Here is a 21,742-nt window from a genome sequence, read left to right as displayed (position 1 = left end):
ATGTCATAGAAGATTAAAAGTCATCAATTCACCCAGCAACAAGTAAAAAAGATGAAGAAACTGAAAAATCAACAGCTCTCCTCAGATATGACAGAAAAGCGAGATCAAAGGGCTTCCCCAAACATTGAAGAGAAAGAAGAGTGTATATAGAGAATCCAGTATACCTGAGCAGAAACCTATAACCAGAAACCAGTGCCAGGGCAGAGAAATAAACTGTAATGGACAAACTACTAGATTCAGTGTAGATAAGCCTAAAAGTAAAAAAATCTAGGGGGACCCAACCTTAAGTCTTAATCCTCACTTCTGTGGAATTTTTCTGCCAGGAGCTCTACTGAATTCTCACAGAGAGTATTGGGAGGAAAATCCCTTCATGCTTTTATCAGGAGGAAGATAAAGGAGCTATTTTGAAATATGCCAGAGAATTCTGATCTTAACAAGGACTTCTCTTAAGAGAAACTATTTTATCAGAGCCTAACCTTTTGGGGTTTTATTAGAGTTTTATTATCCTACCTACTAAAGAGAAATGCTCAATTTCACCCCCCTCTTGCCATTCTCTTCCACCTAAAGAGGGAGGAGACAAGAAGTTCACCATCTGGGAGCACCAGCTCACCAAAATACCAAGACCCAATCAAAGACCTATATAATGCTTCCCCTCTCCCCATACCTTACTCCAGTATTATTAAAGGACTATTTGCCACAGTTCCTTTTACCCAGAACATTACATCTTCCTTTCAACAAAAGTAACACGAATTACATGAAAACCAAAAAACACAGTTTGAAGAGACTGAACAACCATCAGAACCAGAGTCAGATACAGCAGGAAAGTTGGCATTATCAGGCCAGGAGCTTAAAAAGACAAAACAAAACAAAATAAGACTATGATATGGCAAAGCCTTTAATGGGAAAAGGAGACAACATAAACAATCAAAAATAGTATCAACAGAGAGATGGAAATTCTAAGAAAGAATAAAAAAGAGATGTCAGAGATAAAAGGTGCTACAAGAAAAATGAAGAATAAAGAGCTCATTCGTAGACTGCACATGGCTGAGGAAAAACTCTGCGTCTGAAGCTATGACAGTAGAAACTTCCAAAATTGAAAACCAGAGAGAAGAAAGACTTAAAAAAAAAAAAAACCCTCAAAATACAATATCCAGGGACACCTGGTGGCTTAGTCAGTTGGGCGGCTGCCTTCCACTCAGGTCATGATTCCCAGAGTCCTGGGATCGAGTCCCACATTGGGCTCCTTGCTCAGCAGGGAGCCTGCTTCTCTCTCTGCCTCTGCCTGTTTGTACACACACAGTCTCTCTCTTTCTGACAAATAAATAAATAATATATTTAAAAAAAAAAAACAACCCCCACAATATTATAAGGTACTTCTATTACCCATAAAGTAGTGTTGAAAGTGGAACTGGATTACTTGTAAATGTATAAATAAATAAATGTAACCACTTAAAATACTGGAAAATAAATATAACTAATGTGCTAATAAGTGATTCAAAATGGAATTGTATAAAATGTTCAGCTAAAATCACAAGGCAGAAAAAGTGTTGAAGACAAAAGTAGAAACAAAGAATAATAGGCAACAATTAGAAAACAGTAACGAATACGGTAGCTATTAATCCAACTATACCAATAATCACTCTAAATGCCAGTGGGATAAATACACTGAAAAAAAGACAGGGATTTTCAGAATGGATCATAAATAAGACCCAACCATATGCTGTCTACAAGAAGTCCACTTTAAATATAAAGACACATACAGATTAAAAAGTAAAGGGATGCAAGATATATCACATTACACTAACTAAAAGAAAGCAAAATACCTATGTTAATTTCAGATAGAGCAGACTTCAGAGCAAAGAATGGTGTCAAGTATAAAGATGGCCATTAGATGGGACGCCTGGGTGGCTCAGTTGGTTGGACGACTGCCTTCGGCTCAGGGCGTGATCCTGGAGTCCCGGGATCGAGTCCCGCATCAGGCTCCCAGCTCCATGGGGAGTCTGCTTCGCTCTCTGACCTTCTCCTCGCTCATGCTCTCTCTCACTGTCTCTCTCTCTCAAATAAATAAATAAAATCTTTAAAAAAAAAAAAAAAAAGATGGCCATTAGATAAAGAAAAAAGACTAAATACTCCAAAAGACCAATCCTTATTATGTGTGTACCTAACAACAGGGTATTAAAATATGTGAAACAAAATGGACAAAACAGCAAAGAGAAAGAGAAGGATCCACTATTCGATTGGAGACTTTAACACCACTCTCTCAGAAATGGGCAGATCCAGCAGGAGAAAATCGTTAAGATCACAGTTGAACTAAAGAGCACCATCAATCCACTGGATATTATTGACATCTGTAAACTACTTCATCCAATGACAGAAGAATACACATGTTTTTGCAAGCTCACATGGAATATTCACCAAGATAGTTTGCATTCTCAGCCATTAAACACATCATAATAAATTTTAAAGAATAGAAATCATACAATGTCTACTTCAGCTAACAATGGAATTAAACAAGAAATCAGTGACAGAAAAGTAGCTGAATAATCCCCAAATACATGGAAATTAAATAACATAATTCTAAATAACACAAAAGTCAATAAAGAAATCTCAAGAAAAATTTTAAAGTATTTGAACTAAAAGAAAAAAGAAATACAAGTTATCAAAATTTGTGGGGCTCAGAGTGAAAGAAGTGTGTAAAGCAAAATTGTAGCATTGAATGCATAGATCAGAAAAGAGCAAAAATCTAAAATCAATCATGCAGACTCAGTAAGCCTCTACACAGGCTAAGGAAAAAAAAAAGAAAGAAAACACACATTGCTAATATCAGAAATCAAAGAGATATCACTACAAATACCAAGGGTAATAAAAGCATAATAAAGGAATGTTATGAATACCTCAATATCCACAAGTTTGATCAATATCCACAAGTTTTCAATTCCTTGAAAAACATAGCTGCCAAAACTCACACAAAAAGAAATACACAATTCGAATAGGCCTGTATCTACTTTAAAAATTGAATCAATAATTAATAATCTTCCAAAAGGTTATTCATCAGTGAATTCAACCAAACATTTAAGGAAGAAATCATACCAATTCTCTACAACCTTTTCTGGAAGATAGAAGCAGAGGGAATACTTCCCAACACATTCTATGAGATTAGCAATATCTTAATATGGAAACTAATGACATCACATAACAACTATAGGGCAATACTTCTTAAGAACAGAGATGCAAAACTTTTCAACAAAATATTAGAAGATTGAACCCAACAATATATAAAAAGAATTATACACCACAATCAAGTGGGATTTATTCAATTATACAAGGTTGGTTCAACATTCCACAATCAGTTACTGTGATCTACATTACAACATCAACAGGTTAAGAAAATATCAATAGATGCATTAAAAGCATTGGCAAAATTGAACATCTTTTTATGATAAAAACTCCCAGCAAATTAGGAAAAGAGAGGAACCTCCTCAAAATCATAATGAGCATCTAAAAAAAACCCTACAGGTAACATCATGCAGAAAATTTAATGCTAATATCAGGGACAAAGTAAGAGCATTCCCTCCCACCCCTTCTTTTTAACATCAGATTGGGATTCCTAGTGAGTGCAATAAGAGAATAAAAGGAAAGAAAAGAATACCCCCAAAATGCCATCTAGGTATAAAATCCAAAAGAATCATTAAAAAAAAACAACCCTCCTAGAATAAGTGCATATTGCAAGGTTGCATGATACAATGTTACTACACAAAAGTCAATTCTTACATATGAAGAAAAAGAACAAGTGGAGTTTCAATTAAAAACTCAATACCATTTATATTAGTACCAAAAATAGTGTGATACCTATGTATAAATCTATATGAGGAAAAGTATAAAATTCTAGTAAAAGACATCAAGGACAAACTAAATAAATCTAGAGATATTCCATGTCCCTGGGTAGGAAAACTCAATATTGTCAAGATGTCAGTTCTTACTATAGATTCATCACAATCCCATTCAAAATCTCAGCAAACTATTTCATGGATATTGGCAAACTGATTCCAGAATTTATATGAAGAGGCAAGAGACCCAGAATGGCCACCATAATATTCAAGAAGAATGAAGTTGATTTCCCTTCTTATGTGTGGAGTTGGTTTGATTTGTTGTTGATTCTCCAGTTCTTTAAGGTGTAGAGACAGCTGATGTGTTCTAGATTTTTCAATTTTTTTGAGGGAGGCTTGGATGGCTATGTATTTTCCCCTTAGGACCGCCTTTGCTGTATCCCATAGGTTTTGGACCGAAGTGTCTTCATTCTCATTGGTTTCCATGAATTGTTTCAGTTCTTCTTTGATCTCCTGGTTGATCCAAGCATTCTTAATCAAGGTGGTCTTTAGCTTCCAGGTGTTTGAGTTCCTTAGGAACTTTTCCTTGTGATTGAGCTCCAGTTTCAAAGCATTGTGATCTGAGAATATGCAGGGAATCATCTCAGTCTTTTGGTATCGGTTGAGTCCTGATTTGTGACCCAGTATGTGGTCTATTCTGGAGAAGGTTCCGTGTGCACTTGAGGAGAATGAGTATTCTGTTGTTTTAGGGTGGAATGTTCTGTATATATCTATGAGGTCCATCTGGTCCAATGTGTCATTCATTGCTCTTGTTTCTTTATTGATTTTCTGCTTCGATGATCTAATTCTGAAAGAGGCGTGTTAAGATCTCCTACAATTAGTGTATTCATATCAATAGGACTCTTTATCTTGATTAACAGTTTTCTTAAGTAATTGGCTGCTCCCATATTGGGAGCATAGATATTTACAATTGTTAGATCATCTTGGTGGATAGTCCCTTTAAGGATTATGTAGTGGTTTGAAGTGGCGGGGGGGTGGGAGGTTGGGGTACCAGGTGGTGGGTATTATAGAGGACACGGCTTGCATGGAGCACTGGGTGTGGTGAAAAAATAATGAATACTGTTTTTCTGAAAATAAATAAACTGGAAAAAAAAAAAGAAGAATGAAGTTGGAGAGTTGACACTATCCATCTTCCGACTTACTATAAAAACTATCACAACAGTGTGGAACTGGTGAAAGAATAGAAAAACAGATCCAGGGAAGAGAATAAAGAGGCCAGAAATAGAATCACATAAATATAGTCAACAGGTTTTTGACAAAGGAGCAAAAATAATAAAATGGAACAAAGATAGTCTTGTCAACAAATGGTGTTGGAATTATCAGACAGCCACACGTGAAAAAATAAAAAAACCCTATAATGACTCCGTATGCAGAACTTCCACCCTTCACAAAAATTAAGTCAAGATGACTTATAGGTCTAAATGGAAAACACAAAACCAGGAAACTCCTAGAAGATAACGAAGGAGAAAACATAGAAGACCTTGGGTATAGTGATGCCTTCTTAAATATAATACCAGAGACATGATTCATGAAAGAAATAATTGATAAGTTGATTTCATTAAAATTAAATTTTCTTCTCTGTGAAAGACAATGTCAAGAAAATGAAAAGATAAACCAGAGACTGGAAACACTTTTTTGCAGAAGACACATCTGATAAAAGAGTGCTATCCAAAACATACAAAGAACTCTTAAAACACATAAATAAGAAACAACCCGGTTTTTTTTTAAAAAATGATTAAAAGACCTGAATAGACAGACACTTCCCCAAGGAAGGCACACAGATGGCAAATGAGCACATGAAAAGGTGTTCAACATCATATGTCACTAGAAAATTTCAAGGGAAAACAGCAATGAGATATCACTACACAACTACTAGCATGGCCAAAATCCAAACATTGACAACACTAAATGCTGTCAAGGATCTGGAGCAATAGGAACTCTCATTTATTACTGATGGGAATGCAAAATGGTACAATCACCTTGGAAATCTATTATAAAATTAGACATATTCTTATCATATGACTCAATGATTATACTCTTTGGTATCTTCCTAAGTATACAGAAAACTTAGGTTCATACAAAAACTTGCACATGGATATTTATTAGCAGTTTTATTCATAGTTGCCAAAACCTGGAAGCAACCAAGATGTTCTTGGTAGGAGAATGGATATATGCACTGTGGTACATCCAGACAATATTATTTAATGCTAAAAAGAAATGAGGTATGAAGCCAGGGAATAACCTGGAGGAAACTTAAAACATAGTACTAAGTGAAAGAAGCCAGTTTCAAAATGTACATATTGTATGATTTCAACTACATTATATTTGGAAAAGGCAAAACTACAGAGATTAAAAAAAAAAAGTTAGTGGTTTCAAGGAAAGGGATGGATGAAGAGGCAGAATTCAGAGGATTTTTAGGGCGGGGAAATATTCTATATGATATTACAAGGGTCACCCATGGAATATACACCACCACACATGAATCCAAATGTAAATTACAGACTTTGGGTGATAATAACATGTCAATGTAGTTTCATCTATTATCATAAATGTACCTCTGTGGTGTGGGATGCTGAGAGTGGGGGAAGGTATGCATGTATAGGTCAGATGTTATTTGGGAACTCTCTGTACTTTCTACTCAATTTTGTCATGAACCTCCAACTGCTCTAAAAGAAATAAAGTTTTTTAATTAAAAGAAAATCCATTTCCCAGTTATACTAACCACACTTCAAGTGCTTGATGACACAGCCGTACATGGGGAGTGACCACTGTTGCAGATAGTACAGACAAAAAAAAAAAGCTGATTATCTAAGTTACCAGATAAATTTTTAAAAGGTTTTATTTATTTGAGAGAGAGAGAGAGAGCACGATATGTGGAGGGACAGAAGGAGAAGCCAACACCCCGCTGAGCAGGGAGCTCAAAGCAGGGCTCAGTCCCAGGACCTGGGATCATGGTCTGAGCCAAAGTCAGATGCTTAACTGACTGAACCATCCAGGCACCCCTATCACTAGATAAATTAAAGAAACACTCTTAGAAGGAAGTAGAAGTATAGGCCCACTGGGAAAAGAATTATAATGGTTATGGATCATTTTATATTTCTTCTGTTCTACCCACACATTCTTATTAATCTAAAAATAGAAAAAAAGGAAAAGAAGGAAAAACTAAAGCATATTTTGAGTTACTGGACTATTTAGTGGCTTAGGTCAAACTAGATAGTGTCATTTCAAAGTCTTCTATTTATACTCAGGACAGAAGGATTTTTTTTTTTGCCAAATATTTTCCACAGTCTTATACCACTACTATATCTAGATTTTTTTTTTCAAATGATCATTATTGCTACAAAGAGACACTGGAACATCTGTATATTGTCAAATGCATGAGGAAAAAAATGATCTTTGCATATTCACTCATCCACATATTTATGACAATGTTAATAAGGCAATCAATTTTTATTTTGATCTTGAAGGGGTTTTTTTGTTACTTTCTTTTGATTTTGAAGGGTTATTTTATAATTATTAATTAATAACATGTTATCTAGAAATGATTACAAAGAGACATGTAGGAGTTCTTCCATTAAATAGAAGAACCATAATATGGTTCTTAATGACACCTACAATTTCACCCAGTGTTTGCAAAACTGAACACTCAGTCGATATGATCCTTTATACATACTTTGTCTCCAAGAAAATTTTCTGAGGAAGTTATCCATGAGATCACAACTTGCTGAAAAATTGATAAATTAGAAAGGCTGTTGGCCTTTATATACCCAATAAAAATAGATAGACTGATTTTTGTTTGTCTTTCTTCTCTCTTCTGTCAGCTGACCAACTTACTTGTTTTAGTAAGTATTCAACCACAGAAACAAACACATGACCTTTTTGCTTTTCTCCCAGATTGTTGACAGCATTCAGCCATACATAAGCTATTTCTTCATAGCAGTGATCATCTCATGCATTCAATAACCGTTAGATGAACTGAATTGTAAACAACCTATGTTAGTCCTAATGAGTAAACAAGATTGTATCTGGCATTCACTCTCATGGACTTTATAAGTTTGACAAGGAAGTTGCTCTACTAAAGGAAAAATCATGCAAGGATTAAATTTGTCATACAGTCTTCAATAAGAATTTAACATTCTCCCTTCTAACTTTCAGAAAAAAAATAAAGATTTCTTCTATTTACATATTCTCACCAATGCATGTTTACCTATTCATATAACAATAATTGAGGAAAGAGAGAAAAACATGGATAAAATTGAGGCAGATTTCCGGCAAAGAAGAAGTCAAATTATCACTCTTCGCAGATGATATGATACTCTATGTGGAAAACCCAAAAGACTCCACTCCAAAACTGCTAGAACTTATACAGGAATTCAGTAAAGTGTCAGGATATAAGATCAATGCACAGAAATCAGTTGAATTTCTCTACACCAACAACAAGACAGAAGAAAGAGAAATTAAGGAGTCAATCCCATTTACAATTGCACCCCAAACCATAAGATACCTAGGAATAAACCTAACCAAAGAGACTAAGAATCTATACTCAGAAAACTATAAAGTACTGATGAAAGAAATTGAGGAAGACACAAAGAAATGGAAAAATGTTCCATGCTCCTGGATTGGAAGAATAAATATTGTGAAAATGTCTATGCTACCTAAAGCAATCTACACATTTAATGCAATTCCTATCAAAGTACCATCCATCTTTTTCAAAGAAATGGAACAAATAATTTTAAAATTTATATGGAACCAGAAAAGACCTCGAATAGCCAAAGGGATATTGAAAAACAAAGCCAAAGTTGGTGGCATCACAATTCCGGACTTCAAGCTTTATTACAAAGCTGTCATCATCAAGACAGCATGGTAATGGCACAAAAACAGACACACAGACCAATGGAACAGAATAGAGAGCCCAGAAATAGACCCTCAACTCTATGGTCAACTAATCTTCGACAAAGCAGGAAAGAATGTCCAATGGAAAAAAGACAGCCTCTTCAATAAATGGTGCTGGGAAAATTGGACAGCCACGTGCAGAAAAATGAAATTGGACCATTTCCTTACACCACACACAAAAATAGATTCAAAATGGATTAAGGACCTCAATGTGAGAAAGGAATCCATCAAAATCCTTGAGGAGAACACAGGCAGCAACCTCTTCGACCTCAGCCGCAGCAACATCTTCCTAGGAACATCGCCAAAGGCAAGGGAAGCAAAGGCAAAAATGAACTTTTGGGATTTCATCAAAATCAAAAGCTTTTGCACAGCAAAGGAAACAGTGAACAAAACCAAAAGACAACTGACAGAATGGGAGAAGATATTTGCAAACGACATATCAGATAAAGGACTAGTGTCCAAAATCTATAAAGAACTTAACAAACTCAACACCCAAAGAACAAATAATCCAATCAAGAAATGGGCAGAGGACATGAACAGACGTTTCTGCAAAGAAGACATCCAGATGGCCAACAGACACATGAAAAAGTGCTCCATATCACTCGGCATCAGGGAAATACAAATCAAAACCACAATGAGATACCACCTCACACCAGTCAGAATGGCTAAAATCAACAAGTCAGGAAATGACAGATGCTGGCGAGGATGCGGAGAAAGGGGAACCCTCCTACACTGTTGGTGGGAATGCAAGCTGGTGCAACCACTCTGGAAAACAGCATGGAGGTTCCTCAAAATGTTGAAAATAGAACTGCCCTATGACCCAGCAATTGCACTACTGGGAATTTACCCTAAAGATACAAACGTAGTGATCCAAAGGGGCACGTGCACCCAAATGTTTATAGCAGCAATGTCCACAATAGCCAAACTATGGAAAGAACCTAGATGTCCATCAACAGATGAATGGATCAAGAAGATGTGGTATATATACACAATGGAATACTATGCAGCCATCAAAAGAAACGAAATCTTGCCATTTGCGACAACATGGATGGAACTAGAGCGTATCATGCTTAGCGAAATAAGTCAAGCAGAGAAAGACAAATATCATATGATCTCCCTGATATGAGGAAGTGGTGATGCAACATGGGGGCTTAAGTGGGTAGGAGAAGAATCCATGAAACAAGATGGGATAGGGAGGGAGACAAACCATAAGTGACTCTTAATCTCACGAAACAAACTGTGGGTTGCTGGGGGGAGGGGGGTTGGAAGAAGGGGGGTAGGGTTATGGACATTGGGGAGGGTATGTGCTTTTGGGTAAATTGGAAGGGGAGATGAACCATGAGAGACTATGGACTCTGAAAAACAATTGAGGGGTTTGAAGTGGCGGGGGGGTGGGAGGTTGGGGTACCAGGTGGTGGGTATTATAGAGGGCACAGCTTGCATGGAGCACTGGGTGTGGTGAAAAAATAATGAATACTGTTTTTCTGAAAATAAATAAATTGGAAAAAAAAATGTTACTGGGGGCACCTGGGTGGCTCAGTCTGTTAAGTGGCTGCCTTCAGTTCAGCTCATGAGCTGAGGGTCCTGGACTCGAGCCCCACATTGGGCTCCCTGCTTAGCTCAGGGGTCTGCTTTTCCCTCACTCTTTGCCCTTCCTTTCTGCGTGTGTTCTCTCTGTCTCAAATAAATAAGTACAGTCTTTAAAAAAAAAAATTGAGGCAGATTTCTGTTTCTAGTGAGTTAAAAAAAAAAAAAAAGAGAGAAATGACCTCATGTGATTAATGATGGAAATCTTCTGACTTATAAATGTCTTTATTTAAAAAACTGTATTCACTATAGTATTATATTTAAAAGTTACTGATTATAGGGGCACCTGTGTGGTTCAGTGGGTTGAGCCTCTGCTTTCAGTTCAGGTCATGATCTCGGGGTCCTGGTTTCGAGCACTGCATTGGGCTCTCTGCTCAACAGGGAGCCTGCTTCCCCCTCTCTTTCTGTCTACTTGTGATCTCTCTCTCTGTGTCAAATAAATGAATAAATAAATAAATAAAATCTTTTAAAAATTACTGCTTATAAAACATGTCCTTCTGATAAGTAAAACTTTGTTACCCAGTGCCAATACCTTTTTTATTTCTGAGATGTTAAAACATGATTAAAAATTTAGCAGTTGTATGATACACATCAGCACAAAAATCTGTTGTGTTTCTATCACAAATTATGAACACTTTGAGAAGGAAGGATATTAAGACAACTATTTCATCTGCAATAACATCAAAAAGAATAAAATACTTACAAATTAACTTAATCAAAAAGGTACAAATAAAGGGAAAGACATCCCATGTTCATGGATTAGAAAACTTAATATTGCTTGGATAGCAGTACTAGGTAAAGTGATCTACACATTTACTGCAATTCCTATCAAATTCTTAATGATTTTTTTACAGAAATGGAAAAATCTATTTTAAAATTAATTTTTAAAAATCTCAAGGGACCCTCAATGGCCAAAACAATCTTGAAAAAGAACAAAGTTCAAGGTCTCGCATTTTCTGGTTTCAAAATTAATCGCAAAACTACAATAATTAAGAGTGTGGTCCTGGCATAAAGACAGACATACAGACCAATGGAATACAATAAAGAGCCCAGAAATGAGTTCTTGCAAATACAGGCAATTGATTTTGACAAGACTTCTGAGAGACAATCCAGTAAAGGAAAGAACAGCCCTTTCAATGTGAGGAATTGGAAAACTGGGTATCCACATATAAGAGAATGAAATTGGATTCTTACCTTATACCATATACAAAAATTCACTCAATATGGATCAAAGACCTAAATCTATAAAACCTTTAGAAGAAAACATGCAGAAATCTCCATAACATTGGATTTGACAATGATTTCTTGGATATGTCATTAGAAGCTCAGGGAAGAAAATGTTAGGAAAAATAGCTTAAATTTGATTTTACCAACACAAAAAACTTTCATGCATACAAGGACATTATAAACAGAGTGAAAAGGCAACACATGGAATAGGAGGAAGTTATCTGTGAATCTCACATCTGCTAAGAGGTTAATATCTAAAATAAGTAAAGAAATCCTACAACTCACACTCACAAAAATCTAAACAAAATGATCAAAGGACTGGAATACATATTTTTTCCAAAGAAAATACAAAAATGACCAATAAGTACATGAAATGATGCTAAAAAACATCGCTACTCATTCAGGAAATACAAACGAAAACAATGAGATATCACTTTGCATCCACTGGTATGGTTATTTTAAAAATGACAGAATACAACAAGTGTTGCTGAAGTTACAGAGATACTGGGAGGTAAATGATGCAGTCACTATGGAAAACAAATAATTAAAGTTAGAATTACCATATGATTCAGCAACTCTGCTTCTGGATATATACATAAAAAAATTGAAAGCCGGGACTTTAAGATCTATTTGTACACCCACATTGACAGCAGCATTAGTCACAGTAGCCAAGAAAGCAACTCAATGTCCATTGATGGATAAATGCATAAGCCAAATGTTGTGTGAACATACAATGGAATATTGTTCAGCATTAAAAAGGAAAGAAATTCTGACACATGCTGACAATGATCAACCTTGACAATCTCATGCTGAGTAAAATAAACCAGTCACAAAAAGCCCAATACTGTATGAATCCAACCAAATGAGGTACCTAGAATAGTCCAATTCATAGAGACAGAAAGTAAACAGGTGGTTGCTAGAGAATAGGGGCAGGGATAATCAGGTGTTAGTGTTTGTTTAATGGGTATGGAGTTTCAGCTTGGGAAGGCGAAAAGAGTTCTATAAATGAAGGTTGTACTACAATGTGAATATACTTAACAGAATTCTCACTCTGCCATGTGAGGACACAGCAGGACAGACATCTGCAAACCAGGAAGCAGGTCCTCATCAGATACAAATCTGCCAGCACCCAGGATCTTGGATTTCCCAGGCTCCAGAACTGTGAGAAGAAATGTTTGTTCAAGCCACCCAGTCTAGGGTTTGTTTGTTTGTTTGTTTAATTATAGCAGCCCAAACGGATCAAGAAATTAACTCATAAAATAATCCATTTTTAGAGAATTAGAATCCTTTTTTTTTTTTCATAGTCTACAGTGTGGACTACTTTGAATTTCTTTATGATTGTCGGCTATTACATGATGGAGGGAAGTCTATGTCTCCTTTCCTTGAAGGAATCTGATTGATTCCCTGGCTGTAGGTTGGCTGAAGAAGGTTGCCTTTCCACATAAAGAGGTTTTACCAACTATAAAATCTCAAAGGCTCTGCTGGATTTCTCTTTCTTCAATATTCTGGAAGGTGAAAATTTTCTTTGGAATATTTGCTGAAAAATATTTTATCAATTCTTGCCTCTAACAATCTCCTAAGACTTAAATTCAATGAAAGTTTAGGAATGGTTTCCAACCTCATCTACCCTTTTGTCTATGATATATTTTCTCTTTTGTTTTATTGAATTCATTTTCTCAGTTGTTTCTTTTGACAGAAATATAAAGGAGGTTAGAAGTATGATCTGTTTTATGGGCAGAAGATATGAACCATCATTTTTCTGAAGAAGACATCCAGATGGCCAACAAACACATGAAAAGAAGCTCAATGCCACTAATTACCAGGGAAATGCAAATCAAAACCACAGGGAGATATCATCTCACACCTGTCAGAATGACTAAAATAAAAAACACAAGAAACAACAATTGTTGGTGAGGATGTGAAGAAAAAGAATCCCTTATGTTGGTGGAAATGCAAACTATTGCAGCCACTCTGAAAGACAGTATGGAAATTCCTCAAAAATTTAAAAATAGAATGACCATATGATCCAGTAATTCCACTCCTGGGTATTTACCCAAAGAATATGAAAACACTAATTTGAAAAGATATATGCACCCCTATGTTTATTGCAGTATTATTTACAACTCGTCCATCCAAAGATGAATGGATAAAGAAGATGTGGTATATACATACAATGGAGTATCACTCAGCCATAGAACAAATGAAATCTTGCCATTTCCAACACCATGGATGGATTGTGGAGGGTATAATGCTGAGTGAAATAAATCAGCCAGAGACAAATACCATATGATTTCACTTATATGTGACATTTAAGAAACAAAGCAAATGAACAAAAACAAAAAAAAGAGAGAGACAAAGAAAAAAACCAGACTCTGAAACAGAGAGAACAAACCAACAGTTACAAGAGGGGATGGGTGAAATAGGCCAGGGGAATTAAAAATCACTCTTATCAAGGTGAGCACTGGGTGACATACAGAATTGTTAAATCACTCTATTGTACGCTGGAAACTGATAGAACATTGTATGTTCATTTTAACAGAATTAAAAATTCCATGGTGTGTAAAAGCAGTTGTGGAATAATAATATTGTTTTGAAATAAAATTCACAGATTCTATATGACAAAAAAGAGAAGTGCATTCGATTTCAGCATCATATTTGATTACTAATAGTACCGCATCATATTTGATTACTAATAGTACCACCCTGAACACAGATCACCATGTTGACTCCACAATATCCTAAAATTGGGAGATTTGTTCCCACTGACACACGTCCTGTTTCCAATTCAAGTCTTTTTTAAATTAGTGGCTCTCTTCACAAAACAACTTAATACAGCAGTTTTAATTTTCCTTTGCAAGCAAGAAAGCAAGGACTACAGCTTTCACAGGGTTCACCCAGGTGAAAGTACCAAAGAGGGGGCTTATCTTAAGGTTATTTTTAAAAATTCAGCATTAGGTATTTTATTTAAAAATTCAAACACAGGGATGTCTGGGTGGCTCAGTGGGTTAAGTATCTGCCTTCAGCTCAGGTCATAATCCCAGGGTCCTGGAATCCAGTCCCACATTGGGCTCTCGGCTCAGCAGGGAGCTTTCTTCTCCCCTTGCCTGTTGCTCTCCCTGCTTGTGTTCTATCTCTCTGACAATAAGTAAACAAAACATTTTTTTTTAAAATTCAAACACGGGATACTATAGACTTCTAATTTCCCGATCTTACCTTCCTAAGGGAATTTATGAAGCAGTTTACATTAGAAAATAAATCTCCTCCTTCAAAAACTGAGTTGTAAGACAAAGACCACATATGATTCAGAGAGACAAATATATTACCTCTTTTAACCTCTATTTAATAGTTCACGTTTCCATTTTTTTCCTTAGGGGAAGTGATTCAGTTAGACAAATTCTTGTATATTGTATAGCTCAGAAAAGAGAGTCAATGGTCGTCTCTCGTATTTTCTTAAGAAATGGATTACTTTGGAAGATGTATTTACATGTCTTGAGAGGCTGGCTAGAAGCAAAAAAAAATTACAAGGGGCAGAAAAATACAAATGTTTCTGGTGGTCAATTTTTTAAAGTCACAAAGCACAACATTTATCAAAATTGGGTTTATCAGTCATTGTCTCAGTAGAAAATCTCTAAGCATAGAGTTTGACTGATTTATAGAGAAAGAGAATAAAAATCTTTCAAAATTGTTGATAAAAATGATTCATACTTCTTGCTTTTGTGAAGTAATTGTGCATATTAAATCACGTGCATATTAATTCACGTTAATTTTGCTGCCTGAAACTGTTTTCAAATTCTTTCATTTTTTTCCATAGGAGAAGAGTATTTTAAATAATGTGAGTTGCACTCTTTGATTTGAAGTACAATATTTGTTGGAAGCAAATAGGTATATTAAGGTTATTTTGTATGTCTTTCAAATAAAATGTCTCCTTTTATGGATGCATTTTTTTTTTAAAGGATATCACACCTAGGTATTGTCAAACTTCAAAGAAGAGGTAGCTTACTAGTTTTTGGGAGGGAGAAAGTTCTTTTACTGGAACCAACTTGGTGACTTTACCAGAACAAACTTGGTGATTATCGACTGAATTGCATTGGACGTATCTAGCTTTCTCTGAGAAAGCACGAGTCCATCAAAATCAATAAATTGGAAATAAACAATAACAGAGAAATGCAAATAGGATCAATATCCTAAAAGCAGAGAATTCTATTTTAGTTTAATTCTGTAGTCATGCGGTTACAAAAAACTGAGAAGCCTCACTAAAAATTCAGCTGTTTTTTCAATTTATGTTATTTTCGTGCAATCCATTATCCAGAAGCTATTAAATTCACTGAATTAAAATAAACATCGAGAAGCCAATGCATGCTCATCATCTGACTGCTGATAATCCTTTTTATACACAGATCTTACTTTTGTGTGTGTGGATTTATTATCAAAGTAGAGATCTTAAGTTCGGAATCCAAATACTCTTACCCTGCCTTTTGCTCAAGGAACATTATTTGGACATTGGAAAATGGCCCAGGCAAAAGTCTGGCTGTGCTATTACTTCAAGGAGACCCTTCTTAGAGGGGACAGATACGTGAGATACTCCGACTGCCCCTCAACCTTGTAGTTTCCACTCCCTATTATGCAAATGAAATCGAGATGGAAGGAACATCTGTAATCATCTGGAAGAGGAAGAGATATTTTTAAAGAGCATCCCTTCGAATAAACAAACCAACAAAAAAGCACAGAGGGGAGAGAAAGAGATCCAGAGGAACTACGTAGTCAGGGAGACTGGTTGAGGAGGGGGCTGGAAAGAAGGTCTATTCTCAACTTAGATGGCCTTGATGTCCATGGAGGGGCAGCTGAATTTTGTTTCATTTTGTTTTGGTATGAACTGGTGAACTCAGCGCTCTTCCTTCTCTACTACCTACCTCTCAGAGTTATAGCTTCTGCACTATCAGCATGGGTGCTATTCATGTACTGGGGTCCTGGGCAGCTGTCCAGTTCCACCAGTTCTAGGGACATCTCTAATTCTATCTGTGGTGACAACCCCTTGAGGTTTCTATGGGCTCGTTGTTATGGAAACAGTTTTGCAGGATCTAAAACCTTAGGAAAAATGCCTAAAGGTCTGAAACTTGTTCCTGATTCAAAGTAAACTTTCCCTTGCCATAACCTCTTCTGTTCTTTAAAATGAGTTAATTTATTCTTTAAGTAATAAATCACATTTACTAAAAATAAAGTCTCTCCTACCCAAACTTCTGAAAAATAATACTTCCAGGGCCTGTCTCTTCCTTCTAGTTTAGAAAGTTTGTAAACTTAGGGAGGGTGAATATGAGAAATCCTCTAAACTCCTTTAGTTCTGAGAATTTTCTTAGAAGGAGCTCACAGTTAGCAAACAGAATGAGACTATCCTACGTAGAGGTCTCTGGTCCCAAACACATCTGAACCAGGGTTAGTAGTTAGGGAGGAGTAGTAGGGACATGTTCATTTTCTCTGGTTGCTGTTAACAAATTACCATTTTTCTAGTGGCTTAAAACAATATAATCTGTTATCTAATAGTTCGAGAGGTCAGAAATCCAGCAAGGGTCTCACGAGGCTAAAATCAACGCTTCAGCAGAGCTGGGTTTCTTTTGGAGGTTCCTGGGGAGAATCTGTTTCCTTGCCTTTTCCATCTTCTAGAGGTGGCTGGGATTCCTTGACTCTTGACCCCTTTCCTCCACCATGTCTGTCAGAGAACCAAATCTTTCTGACCCTCCTTCGCCATCACATCTCTTTCTGACTATAGCTGGGGAAGGTTTCCCATTTTTAAGGACTCATGGGATTAGAACATGGCCACTCACATAATCCAGGCTAATCTCCCCATCTCACAGTCCTAAACCTTAATCACATCCTCAAAGTCTCTTTTGATATGTAAGATAACATAGTCACAGGTCCCCAAGAAGAGGACAGGGGTATCTTGGCGAGGGGAGCATTCTCTACAGAACACGTCTCATGAAATCTTCGTAGCAAACATGTGAGTACAAAAAAGATACCAAACCAATAGATCCAGCTATTAAATACAATTTGCAGGAAGTAGATAGACAAGATAAATGGATTCTAATCTATTAATTCCAGGCATTTTTTTAAAAAAGATTTTTATTTATTTATTTAACAGACAGAGATCACAAGTAGGCAGAGAAGCAGGCAAGGAGAGAGGAGGAAGCAGGCTCCCAGCTGAGCAGAGAGCCCGATGTGGGCCTCGATCCCAGGATCCTGGGATCATGACCTGAGCCGAAGGCAGAGTTTTTAACCCACTGTGCCATCCAGGCGCCGAATTCCAGGCATTGTTAACTGTATCAGACATTTCTATTACATGACACTTCAAACACTCTATCAAGACCTCACCCCTGGGGCGTCTGGGTGGTTCAGTGGGTTAAAGCCTCTGCCTTCGGCCCAGGTCATGATGGCAGGGTCCTGGGATCAAGACCCACAACAGGCTCTCTGAGCCTGCTTCCTCCTCTCTCTCTGCCTGCCTCTCTGCCTACTTGTGGTCTCCGTCTCTGTCAAATAAATAAATAAAATCTTACCAAAAAAAAAAAAGACCTCAACCCTTACTTTCTATAGGCAGGGGAAGACAAAGCAATGGTCAGGATATTCTGTGCAAATAGTAAGCAGAAAAGCAGATGTGCCTCTACTCCATTCCATTTGTTGATGACATACAAAGGAAGCTTTAAGACAAAGAGTTTTCTCAGAGGTAAAGAGGGATCCTTCTGCATGATAGAAGTATCAATTCAATCAAGAGGACAGGACAGCCCTAAATATGCATGCCTCTACTGACAGAGCTTACATTGCATGAAGCAAAATTAACAAAAACAAGAAAGAAACAAGTAAACCCACAAACATAGGTGTATATTTCAGCATCACTCCTTCATAATTAACAGATCACGTGGAGAAAAAGATCAGTATGAAATGTGAAAATACAACTAAAACCATTGAGCAGCCTGACTTAATGGACATTCACAGAACTTTACACCCAAGAAATGCAGCATTCACGGACTTTCCAAACAAGTAGAGGGCATTTGCCAAGATGGACCACACCCTGCACCATAGAACAGCCTTAAAATATTTGGAAGGACTAAAATAATACAGAGTATATTCTCTGACAGTGAAGAAATTAAAATAACTAAGAGCCACCTAGAAAAGTTACAAACATTGAGCAATTATGCACCCTCCTTCCACAAGAAAAAAGTTACATGAGCCATTTAAAGACATTTCAGAGGGATCCGTGTTGAACACACAACAGATTAAAATTCATGGGATCCAGCAAAGTAGTGCTGGGAGGGAAGTTTATAGCTTTCAGTGATTGGATTAGAAAAGAAGAAAAGATTTAAAATCAGTATATCATTCCACTTCACAAAGGAAGAAAAGAAGCAGAAAATTAATGCAAAGTGAAGAGGGAAGGGAATCATAGAGATGGTAGAAACGAGAGAAAATCATGAAACAATGGTACACCATCTTTGCCAGCTCTTCCTTTGGTAGAATTTGTGCTTCCTGTTCCTGCAAAGTTTAGCACTGTCCAATCACGGTCTATTGTTTTTGAAAATACACCAGGGAACATTTCCATTGAACTTGAACCATTAAGTAAATTTGTGCGCCTCCTGTCAACCGGCCAGGACAAAGCAGACTCCTCAGGGAAGACCTGGTTTCCCTTCTAGGGAAGAAATCTGGGTCTGTCAAAGTGTGGCCTGAAGGTGAGGAAAATCAAAGTTGGGTGCTAGAGGACAGAGATGGTTGAATATCAAATATTGCTTCAAGACCACCGGGTTTGGAGCATGTTCCACTGACTATTATGCATTGAGTCTTTTCCTGAGTTTTTGGTTGGCTCCTGTCCTTGAAGGAGCTCCTTGTATTCTCCACCTGCGACAACCAACCACTGCTGCAGAGACCATTTCCAAGGGCGTTGATGAGTTTTGCACAGAAGTTTGCTTCAGCCCACACTGTGTTCCTCCTTCTCTGGCCTTGGGCTTCTCTGTGGGGCTGCGGTGGGAACTCCCTTGGCGCTCAAGCATGCGTAACCTGAAAGGGGTGTGTGTGTGCTGGGGGGTTATGGTTGTGGAGCTAACTCTGAACAACGGGGATGGGAATCTTCCACCAGAAGGTCCTGTGTGGTGGATCCCCCATCGTGGAGATCGACTTAACAAAGACACACCGTTTTCTTGATTTTCCATCATTTTCTGCCCCCTTCCACCTGCCCTGGGATCACCCCCAGGGCGAAATGCCTTCACATACGCCTTTGTCTTAGCCTCTGCTTGGGACAAATCCATCCTAGCACACTGATCTTTATAAGAGAATGAATTTCCTCTGGCCACCCAGGCCTCCTTCATTCTTAACTTTCTTTAGAAACCAATCAATGCCTCTGAGAGTTAGTGTGCTTGGAGAAGGCAATACCACTTTGGAGAATTCAGGCTGGCAGATTTCCCTAGTGAAGCCTTTCTGCTTTGCTGACTTCATTACTAATGGCCTCATTTTTTGCTCCCAGTATTTTTTTTTTCTTCTTCTGGGAGTTTGAAATAACATGCCCAATTACTTTGAAACAAACAAGCAAGGCAAAAATGTAGCTAATCTTTTCACATTAGCCCTGCTCAGAAGGTGCCTGGTAAATTTCCAGCATTTAGTAAATAACCAGTGCTTGAAAGTATCCCCTGCCCCCCTTACCCTTTTGTTACTGTTATTTATTTTCTTTGCTGTTTTACAGAGTCTTGAAGACTTGTTTTCTTCCCTTTCAATGACAAAAGACTATTTTCTCTGGCACAGCCCCAGAGCACAGCAACAGTTAAAGTTGCTGCTATGTGAAAGACTCCCATTTATTTAGAAGTTACTCCAAAGGCCGTGAGAGCAAGCGACCTGGATTATAGGAAGTAGCCCCAGGAAACTCAAGAGTATTTTCTTTCCTGTCTTTTTGCCAGGATGCCAGTTTTTCCTTAACCAATAGTAATTTACAGCAAGGTCAAGATTCATTCTAGTTGGAATCTCATAGGATGTCTGCCACATTTCATACAAGCAATTGCTTTCGCTTACAAAGCCAGGGGGAGAAACACTGAGGGGAAAATGACGTATTTAGCTTAGGGTTCTCCCTGGCAAATGGTTCTTGATAATGTCCTCAGGTCCATTTTGGGAGCTCAGACTCTCTAATAAAGAAAAAGCATTAACTAGATATATAGACATCCATCATCATCAAAGAGAGATCCAGACTTAAAAAACAAAAAAGCAAAACCAGAATACACTTTTAAAGAATACAACAACTGCCCACCCCCTCCCACCCCCACCCCCTGCCAACTGAGTCATAAAGAGAAAGGAATTTGGAAGCAGAAAACTGACCATCAGGAGACTTTGGAGTGAAAATCGGAGGACTGACATACAGACATTTTAAACAGAAGGTAGCTCACATTTCAGTGATGAGTGACACTGTTCTTTTGAAGCCACTAGGAGAGGTTAGCAATCCAGATTGTTCAAACTGGAAGCCTCACAGAATTTTGTGGAACCGACCTTGGTTTGAGGATTCAGATTCAGAAGAGCTATATTGAACTTGCCTTGCCTAGTATTGTCTTTACTATCAAGATTAGGAAATTCCCCGAGTATCATAAATAATATCTAAGAACATTTCTAAACATGGAAGTGCCTTTTGGTATTCACTTCAGTTCTCTGAATCTCATGAGAATTAAGAGAACAACCAAAAAGCCAAAAGTAGGTAGACCAGGGTTTAAAATGGTTGTGTTAATTTCAAGAGTCCCCTCATCGAATTCTACCTCCAGAATTCACTGTTACCTGGTTGTTTCAGTAAAGGTTCCTGCCTTTCCGATTTTTTCCCTCATGAAACATTTCTCTTCACTTACTTCTGGGGCAATAGCAAGGTTCTCCCATATCACAAGTCATCATTTCCTGTTACACATATGACCCTCAAGATTGCTTATTTTACTTTTCTGCTCTAGGATACAGGTAATCACATATCTTACTTCCATTTGGACTGGCTTTCTACTGCTTTTCACTGTTCAATATTTCTTTCAATCACTTATATTATTTTATCTGCGTGATTCCAATGTATGAGAAAGGATAGTTATTCAGACTTTCTACCTCAACACATCCAAGTCATACCAAGTCTTATAATAGAAGGTGACCTTAAAAGACTGGTT

The 21,742-nt window shown here is 37.3% G+C and overlaps 1 protein-coding gene across 2 annotated transcripts in view; it reads right to left on the bottom strand.

Annotated features, from left to right (window-relative positions):
* The window catches only part of SLC39A12 (solute carrier family 39 member 12), an 83,253-nt gene that overhangs the window by 6,428 nt on the left and 55,083 nt on the right, over positions 1-21,742 (bottom strand). The window lies entirely within an intron of this gene.

This window comes from Neovison vison, chromosome 12 (assembly GCF_020171115.1).
Source record: "Neovison vison isolate M4711 chromosome 12, ASM_NN_V1, whole genome shotgun sequence".
NCBI lineage: Eukaryota > Metazoa > Chordata > Mammalia > Carnivora > Mustelidae > Neogale > Neogale vison.
This window is presented reverse-complemented; position numbering and strand designations above follow the sequence as displayed.